Source organism: Phoenix dactylifera, chromosome 10 (assembly GCF_051530095.1).
Source record: "Phoenix dactylifera cultivar Ajwa chromosome 10, Ajwa_hap1_PhDact_Kaust_v1.1, whole genome shotgun sequence".
NCBI lineage: Eukaryota > Viridiplantae > Streptophyta > Magnoliopsida > Arecales > Arecaceae > Phoenix > Phoenix dactylifera.
Window position 1 is genome coordinate 27,582,895 of NC_143199.1, and position 15,174 is coordinate 27,598,068.

General features: G+C 43.2%; 1 pseudogene across 1 annotated transcript; it reads left to right on the forward strand.

The window, feature by feature from the left end:
- The first annotated feature begins 291 nt into the window (after positions 1–291).
- On the forward strand, positions 292–1,580 carry LOC103720621 (cold shock protein 2 pseudogene; annotated as a pseudogene). Its single transcript, XR_016396672.1, has one exon. The product of XR_016396672.1 is annotated as a cold shock protein 2 pseudogene (transcript).
- The last annotated feature ends 13,594 nt before the right edge of the window (positions 1,581–15,174 follow it).

The window sequence follows — 15,174 nt, forward strand, 5'->3', positions numbered from 1 at the left end:
TTTTATCATGAGTATTGGTTGAAAAAACAACTTTCCGATCGAGCCTAAAAGTGCTTTTTTGAAAAGCTCCAAAATGAAGCTTTTTGTAAAAAGCTGTCCGTAGCTTTCTGAAAATGCTAAAATAATTTTTCAAAATTTTTACTAAACATCTTTATTTTATCTAAAATGCTTTTGGAAACGGGCCTAAATCCACGACAACAATGACCCAGAAAAGGAGCCCACAGAAACACCCCACTGACAGCTGGGCTGGCATCATCTCCAAGTGTACTCCCAACGTTTCTTCAACGACTTTTCCATGGGTTTCCTCCAAGCATTCCTTCTCGGTATCGTTCCATTGGCTATCATTTTTTCCGGGGGGCATCTCCCAAGTCCACAGGTCACAGGCGTCAACAAGATCACCCCTGGCCCACAGGCCCGTAAGACCGGCCCACAGAAAACCTACTCCGTGGGGCGGTCCTCGTTCCATAATCGTTAATCACAGCCGTCCGATATACCAAAGGATCGCCCCGCGCCCACTTTTTTTTATATGGTAAGCCGAAAGGGCGAGGGACGTACATATCGAAGGGTAGGCGGGTTGGGGTTTCCTCTTCTGTCCAGGGTTTGGGGTTTTTCGGATCTCCGTTCTCCTCCTCCTGCTTTCTGATGGCCAACGGGAGCGGTCGATTGAAGGGGACGGTGAAGTGGTTCAACGGGGCGAAGGGGTTCGGCTTTATCACGCCGGACGACGGCGGCGAGGACCTCTTCGTTCACCAGTCGTCGATCAAGGCGGAGGGCTACCGGAGCCTCGCGGAGGGTGAGGCCGTGGAGTTCGCCATCGCCGAGGGCGAAGACGGCCGCACCAAGGCAGTCGATGTCACCGGCCCTGATGGATCCAGCGTCCAGGGCGGCGGCCGAAGGGATGGATTTGGAGGCGGAGGCGGCCGTGGTTATGGAGGGGGGTACGAGTTTGACGGTGGCGCAGGCAGGAGCGGCGGAGTGAGAGGAGGGGGTTACGGCGGCGGCGGAGGTGGTGGCGCCTGCTATAACTGCGGTGAGACTGGTCATCTGGCTAGGGATTGCTATAAAGGCGGCAGCGGCGGCGGCGGCGGAGGTGGTGCCGCCTGCTACAGCTGCGGTGAGACTGGTCATCTTGCTAGGGATTGCTATAGAGTCGGCGGCGGAGGTGGTGCCGCTTGCTTTAAATGCGGTGAAACTGGTCACTTGGCTAGGGATTGCTATAGCGGAGGCGGAGGTGGCGGCGGCGGATCCTGCTACACCTGCGGCGAAATGGGTCACTTCGCTAGGGAATGCCCTAGCGCGAAGTGAGATCTACCGTCTCCAATCCTTCCTTCTCTTTTTGGATCTTTTATATTTTTTTTTAGCTCAGTTTTTTGGATTGTTAATGTGGGGTTTTATCCTTTCTTTTTTTTCCCTCAAAATGGATTCTGGAAATGGTCTTTGTTATTTGGGGTCTGTTTCGGTTTTCCAATAGATTGTAGTTTTTGTTGGGGTCTTGTGTTGGGGTTTGGGGAGAACTATGCACTCTTTGAATGCGTCTCTCTTACAGCCCCTTTTTCGATATACATATGCCTTCTGTTTAATTGTTTGGTTCCGTTTGGTTTGATGCTTTAGTTCTTCTTGATTTATTGGCCTACTAAAAATTTGTCTATTGCTGTCTTTTTTCTTATGTTCCATTTCATCCGGTGTGAATTTTGGACATATGTATATGCCTTTTCAAGTGTTAGGATATTTTTAATGGAAATTATTGTCAAGTAGTTAAGTTGATTCCATGGAATATGCTGGAGGTGATGCCTTTGCCTTGTGTCTGTGTTCTGCCGCCTTTTCATGCAGAGCTTTCATTTTCAATCTAGGAAAGTTGGGGCATGATGTTATTTTGGGTCACCAGTTGCAAAGGTGCTGGGAACTTGAGTGCTGTAAAGTAGGATGTGGGAGAATCATGCTTAAGAATGTTAAGGCTGGTTGGTAGCAGTCTTGTTTTTAAATAATATCTCATTCTAGCAACATACACCATACCTTCCCGAGTCGGACTGTACGGAGCATACCGTACCGGTTTGGTACCGATGGCGTACCGATATTTGATATACCAAAAAAATTACGTACCGTACCGATACTGTGCTAGTGTGTCACCGGTATGGGGTCCGGTATCGAGACAACGGCCTTGTATGCTAGTATGCGCCATTTTTGCATAGGAACTTGTCGGAACATTAAAAGTAGAATGAAAAGGGAACGTGTAGAAGGCCAATTTTTGCAAGTCTTGCTTAATATCCTTTTTGATCTGCATGCTTCACCTTACCGTATTGTAACACTTATTATTGGCAAAGGGATTCTGCTGATAGAAAAAAATCAGAGATACTATTGAAGTACATTTTCATATAATATGATCCTTGTGCAAAAGCATTCTCTATTGAAGTACAGCTGTATGATTCTGAGTGTGATGGCCCTGGTGTGTTGTTTCACTAGTGGGTTTATGCGAGCTAATGATGTGATGATTTTTGGAGGGTAAGAGGTGACGGACTTGGTTACTCGAGGGGCTAAGTGATATAGCTTGAGACTGCAAAGATGATAAGTGATCGGCTTCTATGAGAAAGGGTATATTTGCACATAACAATAGATTTTTGAGCATTTCGTGAAAGACTTTTGCTGAAGAAGAAGGCTGGGAAGAGAAGGGGGATAGGGAGGCATTGGAAAGATATTATCTTGGTAGGAATAGCCACTAGAGTAATTTATGTCTGCTCCATGGATGCTTGTGAAAGGGCAAGTAGCTAGCATGCCTTGGTGAAATGTTGGACTTTCAGCTGTACCTGAAATGGCCAATCTATGACTTTTTTGCATGGAGAGCATAGCATTTCTTAGTGGCTCGGTCCAAAATGGGTTTTCTAGATGTTAGCTTATATTTATAAGACCAAAGAAGAATTAATCTTGTGTTTGGTTCAGGTCATGAGAGGGAGGATGGATAGGGTTGGAAGGATGGATGGTCCCCATCCGTCGTTTGGTTCAAAAAAAAAATCTTTGGATGGATGGATGAAATGGAGGGATTGCCTATCCATCTGGCCCACCAATTTGCATCTTTTCAAATTAGGAGGGCAAAGAAGGATGGATGGAGCATATGAGGAGTGGATTTCTATATTGGCAAAATTATCCTTTATTAATTTTTTGACAAAATTCTAACCTGCCTTCACTCTTTTTCGAGATGGGAGACCTACGCCCCACCTTTTCTCTACTCCAGCCAGCACCCCTCTTCACTATTTGTTGCTTAACTATTTATATATAATTAATTAACTATTTAAACCAAAGTATAAATTAATTAGTTATATATATAATTAATATATATACATAAATTAATTCATATATAATTAATTTATATTTATGTAATTTTATATATAATTATAAATTATAAAGATTATAGGTTTATATATTGCCTTAATTTTTTTAGTATCAATAGGTGTTACAAACTGATAATAATAATACATTTTTATTAAAAGATAGTTTAGTAAAAATGTTATACAAATATCATCCATCCTCTCTTTCATTCCTCTTATACCATACAAAGGAGGAAACCATTCCCATCTATCCTTCCATGTTTAACTGAACACACGGGAGGATGGATGGACCATCCATCCTCTCCCTAATCCATTCCTCCTCTATCCATTCTTCCTCCAATCCATCCTTCGTACCAAACAGAGGGTAAACAAGTGTTGCCATCTTTCAATTTGGTGGAAATATGTTAAACCTAACATAAAAGAAAAATTATCCTACGGACCTGTAGGGATGGTTCTGTCATTTTGGTAGATTTATATTCATCCTTTCTCATCACTTTTTTGAGTTTTTGTTCTACTAACCAAGTAATTCACTTGCTCCTAACTGTTGCTTCTCCAAATGTAACTGACTGATGCAAAGTCTTCCTATCCTGGCAGATTTGTAATTCAACATTCTGTCAGTGTTTTTCATTCCAATTATCTTTGACTTGATCATTTCCCATATGGAGACTTTGGAGAATAGCTTTATTTGTACAGGCAATTTCTTGTTACCTCTTTAACCCATTGGGCTGGGAGGTTCCAATATTTTTTTCCCATTTCTTCTGAGAAAGATAACATTTTTCTTTCAAGAAAAAATCTTTCACGCTGGTTGATGTTTTGGTTCGTTGTTGGATTACATCATACTTCAATCCTTGATGGTTGACCAACGAAAATAATACTTTCCTTGGCATTCTGTTCTTCCATTCCATGCCTATAAAGCTTCTAAGGTAGTGGTCCAAACAGGTTAGATTTGGGTCAGATTCAAACAGGACCTAAACCTAAAGTGACAAGGAGAGCTGATTTGGATTTTCTTAAGATGGCATGATTTTAGGGTAAGAGATTATTATGATTAAAATAGGCTCATTTATGATTATTTGTCTATGTTTGTGATACTTGGTATAGTCTCGAGCTGATAGAAACTGATGCTTATAGCCATCTTTACCTATTAGAAGTACTAATTGTTATAAATTTGATGGTTTATCTATTTATAACTATTTGGCAGGTATGTAGTTTCTCAGAAGAAAAGAAATCTATAATGCTCATGCATGAAATCTTTTATCAAATATCTTTTTACCAATTTGGTTCCAAATGTAAACATCTTGCCCAGCGAGCTTACTGGTTTTAACATCATGATCTGCACTTGATTATTTTCTTAAGAACTACTGGTACCTTTTGTAGCCTATTTCAAGGTTGAATCAAGTTTTAAATCTGAATATTCTCGATGTGTTTTGGAAAGGCATTTTAGGATTTAAAACAACTCTCTATTTTGTTTTGAGAGAAGAAAGAACTTCGTAATTTAACAAAGAAGCTGCTGAATTTCTTGTTCCAAATATCCTTTTGGAGTTATGTTTGAACTGAAAACTGGAATAGACTCTGTGATTTACTAGTATATTCTATGTGTTCTACCAACTTTTTAGATATCATATGTTATTTGTCCTGTTTGAAGTTCTGAGGCTATCCCAGTTCTGTCGCCCCCTAGATTGCTTGACTAGATAGAGTGGGTAAGTGGTCCTGTTGATGGGACTTTTTTCAGCTTGTTCTGTTTGGCAGGTAACGTGTTCTCACTGCCTGCCTAGAAGATGAAAAGGACGAACAGTCATGAACTGCTTTGGTACCAAATCTGGTGTTGAGCTTATTATGTTTAAAGAAAATGTGATTTAGCTATTATAGAGAGAGTTTGATCATCCAGATTTAATGGTATAAGCAAGTATTCCGGTATTGGCTTCTCCAGCCCTGAGTGACTAGTAGAAGTGTATGAACAAAAAGTTTTGAAATGCAGAAACAACTGTCTGGTCATCAAGCTGTCTTTTGATTTCTAAATGGATCGGATCTTGTGGTCATCTTTCTGGGGTTATATAAATTATTGTTTGAGATGTGCATTGCATGCGATAGAAAGTATGAATGATTGTAAGTTTCCTAGTAGGTCTTGTGAGATTGGACTATGTTGAAAGAGTTCAGGTTGATCCTTGGCTGAAAACATATGCATCACGAATGTGGTGTGTACTACTGTGCCATAGTTGTGCTCTCTTTCCTGGTGTTAAATTAGCCTCATATGAAGGTTTCAGTCTCTGGCCTCAAGAAGCTGAATTTAGGATTACATATTAGATGCTTGCTGTATCATCCACATAATTTCATGCATACAGTTATTGGGAGTCTGAGATATCAGATATTAGAATTTATGCGGAAGGCGATTTTTGATATCCTGGAATTCGTGGGATTCCAATTTCAAGAGATCCTTTCTACTTCTGAACTTGTTTCTCATCTGATGCTCACCAACGGATCTTTGGCTGCTGAAGTCTTCTTCTCGTCCTCTCACTGCTCACCCCGTGTCTCTTGATCCTCGTGTAACTGCAGTCAAGAGCAAGCTTGTATGATCGTAGAAGTTGAACTGGGCTTGTAATTTGATGTTTGTATTATAATATCTTGAGCCGATATATTATGTGTGGTTCTTGTTAAAGGCCATGTCATTTGCCCATGGCAGTTAATTCCTGCTCCTACCGTTAATAAGAGTGGGGAAGCTATCCTTCTTCCATTTATTCTTCTGTGATATCATGCATTTTTTCCCTCTACAAATTCTTATTTAAAATAGGGCGAGAGATTAAGTTTTCATGACTCCAAATTACTGGCCTCCCCTTTTAGGGCTGCTTTTGTATCTGCAAAAGAAAAGCTACAGTGTTTGGTCATTAAGATCCTTATTTCTTCTTGTGCATGGTGAGTCCATGCGAGTGCGAGAAGCAATCGTTGTTCAAGATGTGGATCAGAATATCCTTCTCTGGTGGTATTTAGTTGATGGTCCAAACATGAGATGTTTGACGCACATTACAAGTTTAACACTTGAAGTTTCTGATGCGCCTTCCAGCGAACCTAGGTCTTCTTGATTAGTATGATGATGATACACGCTGATTAATGATTCTATTGTAATGGCCTGCAGGACTTAGTGAATATGTTTGGCCATGGTTGATGATCCCAGCATCGGAAGCCGGACGGACATTACAAGTTAACAATGATCATTGCAATCTTATTTGAAGTTTCTGATGCTTCTTTTTGTGGTAAGTGAACCTAGGCACTTCCTGAATCATATGATGATAATACTCATTGATTTATGATTCTACTGTAATTGCCTGTGATACTCGCAAAATATGTTGGCCCATGCTTGATTAGAAGCAGGCTTAGATCGTCTTCAGCAATTTGATTGATTGGCAACAAATTATGGGTCATTGTGGGGGCATGCAAAACATTATTAAGCTTGAATAGGATCGATGGCTGATTCTAGTTCTTTGCTTCTGATTAGAAAAGCACAGATTAGCTACGGCAAGTAAAAGCACTATTAGGATTTTTTGACAATTTACTAAAAGAGAGGTGGAAATTTAAATGTGCTATTCGGAACATTAAAGAATACAAGTTGTTAGGTCTGTTGACATGCATTATTGACATGACCTGCACCGATTAGAATTTTATCATATACTCTTTGATGGTTTAATAATAGCTCTCTCACAATTACAGATTATTTGGACAAGGTGGAAACTGAGTTTATTATTTATACAAGAGATGCAAGAATACAGATAAATAGTCATTAAATTAAGCAATGGCAGGTCAATTAAGCAACAAAAATAGATTAGATTTGGGCTTGTTTTGGGCAATTTAATAGTCAGACTTAGATCTGATTCTGAGTATGGCCTGGGGTAATGATGCCATCACAAATTTACTCATTTCCCACATTTTTATCTACTATTTGTATGCTTAGAGTTCAGAAGTTTGCATGGCCACTCCTTCGCAGCCTTTTCGTGTGCCCTTATATGAGCAGTGCAACAATTGGGCTGGTGCAATAGGTTGCTTCTTCTAGTGCTGCATTGTCTCCCAAAAAGGAGCCAGACTCAGCCTTATGGCAGTTTTACTTCAATTAGAAGTAAAGAAATTTGTGAAGGGGATGGATCATGTATTAATATCGCCCATAGACCATGACAACAGGTGATGAAGCGATTTGCATAAATTAGGATCATCAGCCAAGAAAGTTCGATTAAGATAATATAGTCAAAACTAGAACCATTCACACCACTTGCACCACTGTCAGAAAAATAGCGAGTTGATAGGAGGCAACACTAGCAGCACACTTTATATCTTGATAACTGCTAGCTTTTTATCCTAGATATGAAGTTGTAATTTTCTATGCAAACAGACCACCAAATGTTTTGAGGTCAAGCTAAATTTTTTGTGTCTTGACAGGATTTAATCGTCCGTCCGCGCTCGTACATTCGGTAAGCAGCAAAGAAAGAGATTAGGGTTGTTGATTCATCTTTATATTGGCCTATCACTTCTTCTATCGTTCATAAAGTAGAAAGGTGATAAGGGAGCCAGAAGGGTAAAACATCTATCTTTTTGCTTTAATTTGTACTCTCTGCATGGGCTTTCCGAGTCAGTAATACAACGAAATGGGGAATGAGAGGAAGCTTTTGGAAAGAAGAAAGGAAAGGAATGGCGATCGAGAGACAGAAAAGCTTCATCCCTTATCCAATCCATTCAGCTTTCCACGACACCTACAGATTGCTTCATTGATCAATTGCTTACGTAGAAAGTATCATAAGATTCAAAATGGAATGCAGTATACCCTTTAATCTGCTTCGGAGACTGATGAAGTGGGATATAGAGTAACTACATTGACTATTTGAGTGATTAGATAAGTAGAAAACAGTGTCAAGCTACTGTCAATTAATTATTCTTGAGTTTCTCCATACATTCTTTGTTCGACCGTTGGGCAATGAAAATTAAAACTGGAAGCCAATTGGATATGAGGCTATCTTCGAGTGATTTATTAATGCCCTTGGTATGCGTCAACCATCCTAATGATTCTAAAATAGTCAGCTCATAAGAACATTTAATATAGCAGTAGCCATAGTACATGGTTGCTGCTCTCGCATTTGGACGTCACATTTCAGCCATAAGCTAGAGATTTAGTTTTGTAGTTCTGTTAGTTGAAATACAATTTTCTTGAATCAAGTATGTTGCTAAGTATCACGTAATAGTGAACCAACAAAAATCAACCAATTAGATATAGTACAAGTTTGACTTTGGAATAAATCAACCTATAAAACAAGTGAAGAATAAATTATCATTCAAATATATATTTGGCATTTCTGAGGATCTCAACCCTAGTCATGAGAAAAGTCCAAGAAGTTTCACCATTCAATAATCATATTAGTAGCGAGCTAAATACTGACATAATAACTTGTTTATGGAACTAAACTTTCCTTCGATTGTGAACAACATGAGAATAAATTTTGTAGTCTGTTTGATCCAATGCTTACCCCACTTAGTCCATGAAGTCAAGTTGATATTATCAAGTCATGTTCTCTAACTTAAGCTTGAAGATAACTTTGAAGTCATTTATGCTTGACTTGTGTGCACTTGACTGCCATGAAATACGCACTATAAAAAAACACCCACTTGACTGCCACAAAGCACGCAGCCATGCGTGCTTTATATATATTTAAACACACATACATACATACATACGCTGCATGCACACATATCTCTATATAAAATCGAATACATAAAATCACCTCTATGTAATTGAATTCACACTTTTCCATATGCATAGGTTGGATCATATCCATGCACCAAGAAAGGTGTCATGTCTTGTTAACAACTTGTCAGCTTTTACCTGCCTACATGCTGTGTGAGTCATACTCAAAACTCGATCTTGGTGTATGGATATGATCCTATCCATGCGACGTGTGGAAAGGTGAGAATTCAATTGCATGTAAACGACTTGCACATACATAGGCATATTTGTTGATTAAAGTTGCCTAGTTGTTAACAAATCCTAACATGTATTTGGTCATGCAGCATATTTGTTTTAATTAATTGAAAGGTGATAGGGTTAATTAAAAGGTGATAGGCTGATGGTGGAACCACACCTCACAAAACAATTCATTGGGGGGGGTTTGATATGGATGGGAGAATCCAATGCCTTGCAGTACGTGAGGTTGTAATCGTAATGGGGCGCAGGCGACCTGATGCGATTTTTAGAAGGTCAGCCGCACGCGGGTCCCACTATAACGTCAGACCGGGTCCCGCCTTCGTATCTCGGTCACGTGACGATTGAGTTGCGCCTCGACGTCTCACCTACGTCACCCTCGTCATTTTCTTAACGTGAAGGTGACGTGAAAGGTTTTCGCCGCAACCGCTTTTATTCCGGCCAAGATATTTGAAAGCGTTGGAGATGCCATCAACCAAAATTTAATTTTAAATTTAATAACCATTTTTTTAGATATTGATCTTAAAATTTTGTTATTTAAAAATCAATTCTTAAAAATTAAAATTCTTGTTTTCTTTCAGAACTTTAAAGAAATAAAAAAAAAGTGATAGCAAATATGGGTCAACATATTGTATAAAAAAAGATTGTGAATCGTAATCTTTTATATGTTTTAGGATAGTCTACTACAAGATAAAAATAAACTAAATTTTAATTGATTATTATTATTATTTTTTTGATATAGTTGTGCTTAACCAAGCTCACTCCGACTAATTTCTACCGTTACATTATTTTAATAAAATAGTTTTATTAGTATAAACTATATTACTATTTAATAATAATATATTTAAATAATATTTAAAATGATATGAAGCATGTATTAGGCAACTAGCTGAAGTTTTTTTTCCGAGAGAGTTTTGGTGGAAAAATCCATCTAAGACAATTTATTCAGATCCACAATACCTGGGAGAAGAGTATGGATATCGAAATATCTCCCAGTATATAAAATTTAGACTTCAAACTTAATCCAGCAAAAATTAAATGATCTAGGCACGGCTCAAACTTGGTAAGTTTACTAGATAATATGGTTCATATCGAGCCAAATAATTGACAACTTTTCTGGAAATAAAAATCTCAGAACAATCCAACTCTAGGAAGAAGAACGGAGAGCTTGTGGTCTCTCTTCTTTTAACTCCAAGTAGAATGTTAATTAGCTTTCCCGTTTGAAAGGAATCAACGGTCCCTCGCCCTCTTGCCCACCATGCCCTTGCTTCTGTTCGTGACGACCGTCCTTTACCCGGTCGGACAATTTGAGAGCGGATCCTTAAAATAGTGCCACGTGCACAGACTACCAATGATTTAGTCCCACGTGGCTCTCATTCTCGATGCTCTCCCATTTGAATGAACTTACTTTCAGAAAGCTAGCATGGCCAATTGGCCGTGTTACTATTTTCTTCTTCTCTCTCTTTTTTTTCTTTTTTTCTTTTGGAATTTTTGTGCAGTGCGGGAAAGATTTTATTTGCTCATTACTCCTCTTTGTACGTCCCTCTAGACTTTATAAAAGATTTCTTACCAAGCTACCTAAATGAAAGAAGGAAAACAAAAAACAAAAAAACAATATATATATATATATATATATATATGTATGTATGTATGTATATATGTATGTATGTATGTATGTATGTATGTATGTATGTGTGCATGCATGCCTGCATATAATTCAGAGTCAAAACAAGCAGTGCAGTAGTCCTGATGATTATTAGGAGCAAGAGCATGCGTGTAGCTCATAATGCAAATGGGCATCTTTGCCTATACACTTGTCGATTGGGTCAATACGAACTCCCAACTCATCTTTGCCTAGAGAAATGCTACTGAGTTTATAGACTTGTACGCAAATATGTGAGAAAATTGCACCAAAATTCAGGAGCTGCTTATTTATCTGCAATTGAACAGGTCGTAAAATGGAAACTAGAACAAAAGCATTACTTGCATAGAATAATATGTTCTAACAAGCTCTACAGTCTTACGAGTCGTGTCCGGGGCTAGCGTCGATGAGGGTCTGCAAGACGACCCTGATCATGAGTTGATGATGGACCCTGCGGCCCAGAGGGTGGATGCACCTGTGGCCGACCTCTCGGATTTTTCCCCATGAGGATTCTTGCGTGGAATTGTAGAGGGGCGGCTAAGCCGGCCTTCATGTCTTCCTTTAGGCGGTTGGTTCAGATCCATAGTCCAGAGATCTGCCTTCTCTATGAAACATGACTATCCGGTAGTGGACTGGATCGTGTAGTACGCCGGTTTGAGGTCGACTGGGAGTCATATGTAGTTGAGTCCCAGGGGCTGTCCGGGGGTATTGTGGCTCTGTGGAAGCGGGGTGGGGCTACAGTCGATGTGTTCCATAACTGCTCCCAACAGGTCCTGATGATTATTTCGGCACCTAAAGCCGCACCATGGGTCCTGAGTGGTGTGTATGCTAGCACTGACCATCGGACCAGGAGGGTCCTGTGGGATGAGCTCACCCACTTAATCGCTCAGGGTCTTCCAACGGCGATAGTGGGTGATTTTAATTGTATATTGGAGGGGAGTGAGAAACGTGGAGGTAGGGCTTTTTCTGACACTGTGGATAGGAGGGAGTTTCGAGACTTTCTCTCACGAAACGGCCTAGTGGATCTAGGATTCTCTGGCCCGCAATTTACTTGGTGTAATAACCAGTCTGGCCAAGCCAGGGTGTGGGAGCGGCTCGATAGGGCTATTGCTTCCTCTGACTGGCTTACCAGATTTCCATCCTACAGGGTTAGTCATCTATCCCGGATTGCTTCGGACCACTGTCCTTTGTTGATTTCGACTGTATCTGGTTCTTCTCACCAGTGCCCCTTCCGCTTTGAGAAGGTTTGGTTGTCTCTCCCTCAATCCTGGGACATTGTCCGAGGAGCTTGGAGTCTGCCGGTTCGTGGTGACCCCATGCAGAGGGTTTCACGTAAATTGGAATTGACTAAGCGTCGGTTACGGCGTTGGAACCGTGAGGTAGTGGGGGATATCTTCAGGAGGTTGGAGGAGGTGGAGGCTGCGATTGCTGACCACCAAAGTAGAGAAGACCAGATGGGTGCGCTCCCCGAGGCCGATATGGTCAGCCTTCGGGGTCTCCTCGCCACTCACCACTCGATCTTGCGGCAACATGAGATCTTCTGGAGGCAAAAATCCAGAATTCAATGGGTCAGAGAGGGTGATCGAAACACTAGTTTCTTTCACCGCTCTACGATTATCAGGAGGCAGAGGAACATGATTCGATCCTTGTGGGATGAGCAGGGTCACCGGGTTGAAGGCGATTCGGCCATCACCCATATCCTGCTTGATTTCTTTCGCTCTCGTTGGACGGAGGATTGTGAGTCCGATCCTGCCGGTCAGCTCCCGAGGGCTGCTTCCCAAATCAATACGACTGAGAACGCTATGTTGGTTCGTCCAGTGACGGAGGGGGAGGTGCGTGAGGCTATCTGGGCACTGGGTGCGGATAGGGCCCCTGGTCCAGATGGTTTCCCACCTTTCTTTTTCCGGAGATACTGGGGTATCGTTCGGACTGCAGTGGTGGAAGCGGTCTTGTGTTTTTTCAATCAGGCAGGTATGCCCGACGATTGGAAAGCCACATTTGTCACGCTTATACCAAAGCGTCAGGACGCGGCCGAGCCGAGTCATTTTAGGCCGATCAGCTTGTGTAATACTTTATACAAAGTTGTGGCAAGAATACTGATGGATCGTATGAAGCCCCTCCTCTCCGGCATTATCTGTCAGGAGCAGGGTGCTTTTGTGAGGGGTCGGAGTATCTCCGACAACGTTATGGTGGCCCAGGAGATGATGTGGGATCTTCGACGGGCCTCGCAGCGGCGGAGTTTGATGGCCGTCAAGCTAGATATGGAACGAGCTTATGATAGAATCAGGTGGAGTTTTCTTAGGCTAGCTTTGGAGAGCTTGGGGTTCCATGAGACTTGGATTGGGTGGGTTCTGGGGTGTGTCCGGGGACCGAGGTTCTCTATCTTGGTCAATGGCTCCCCATCTCCTTTCTTCAGTTCTACTATGGGGCTTCGGCAGGGATGCCCGTTATCTCCGTATCTATTTATTATTTGCTCTGATGTCTTGTCTCGGGCATTGCGGGCTGCGTGTGCTGCCGGTGAGTTGGGGGCCTATGTCCCAGCTCCAGGGGCCCAGCCGATATCACACTTACTATTTGCCGATGATTGTCTCCTCCTGACCCGGGCTCGCGTAGCTGATGCTCAGGCTATCAGGAGGGTTTTGGGTGCCTATTGCACGGTATCCGGTCAGAGAGTGAATGGCCAGAAATCCTCCATCTCCTTTAGCCCTAGCACATCACTCAGGGTTCGACGGGGGATTCGGAGGATTCTGGAGATGCCTGAGCAGGATGGGACCTGGACCTATCTGGGTGTTCCGATCTCGGGCAGGAGACTGCGAGTTTGTGAGTGCACCGGGATGGTGCAGCAGGTTCAGAGCAGACTAGAGGGCTGGAGGGCAGCGTCCCTGTCTATGATGGGCAGAGTCATGCTGATTCGAGCTGTACTGGGCTCCATGCCCATCTATCTTATGGCAAATACGGTGGTGCCAAGGTCTGTTTTATTGAAGATTGAGCGACTTCTTCGGGGCTTCTTATGGGGCTCACATGGAGGGGGTCGTGGCGTGCACATGGTGGCATGGGAGCGCATCTGCCTTCCCCTCAGGGAAGGTGGTCTAGGGGTGGTATCTCTCCTGGAGAGACGAGAGCTACTTCTTGCCCAGCATGCTTCCCGTCTCATTCTGGAGCCGCAGGGGCTCTGGAGCCGGATTATGACTATCCGCTATGGGGGGGCAAGCCCGGAGGGCTGGGCCCGAGGAGGGCGGAGATGCTCCTTTCTATGGTGTGAGATAGCGACGTACTTGCCATTGGTGTCGAGTCACACCCGATGGCTGATAGGCGACGGACGTAGCATCGATGTAGCTGGTGACCCATGGGTCGACGGCCTCCCGCTGCGGCTTTGGCCGACTATGGTTAGTGTCGAGGCTGGGGAGGGTCTACAGGTTTGTGATCTCATGACCCCCGGGGTGGCTGGTTGGGATGAGACTCAGTTGGCCCGTTTGTTCGGGCAATCTTTGGCGGAGCGGGTTCGCTCACTACCGTTACCACAGAGTGGCGGACCAGATGTACGTGTGTGGGGTTCCTCAACCAGATCCAGGGTCAGGATGGGCGATCTCTCCCATATCCTGCGGCAGGATTATGAGCCTGGCCCGGATTTTGCCTGGATCTGGCGATTGGGGCTCCACCCGAGGGTCGCGTTGTTCCTCTGGAAGGTGGCCTGGGACCGTCTTCCTACGAGAGCTGTACTCGCAGGTCGAGGAGTGAGGATCCCATTGGTGTGTGGGGCTTGTGGTGTGGCCGAGACGGTAGACCATGCCCTATTTCGGTGCACATGGGCTAGGGGCACTTGGCGGTTGGCAGGGGTTCCACCGGTGGTATGGCGATGTAGGGACCTGTTCTTACAGGCCATGCGTCAGGGATCAGAGTCCTTGGTGCTGCGTCAGGAGGCTGTCCGAGCTACCTGTATTGCCTACCAGATCTGGTTGGCCAGGAATGCTCGTACCTTCAGCGAACGACGTATGTCGCCGCGATTTGTTGTCGAGAGTGGCCGCGCTCAGGCGGCGGAGCTGTGTTACACTATCCCTGTTGGAAGGACCTTGATAGCTCGGGACACCTGGGGTTCCCACTCTGCTTCGACAGCCTCTCGTACGGTGTTTTTCACCTGGGAGCCCCCACCCCCGAGTTTCCTCAAGGTCAACTTTGATGGGTCTGTTTTGGATGGTGGCACGCGGGGAGGCGCGGGTTTTGTTATCCGGGACCCGTGTGCCAGGGTTGTGGCTGCCGGTGGC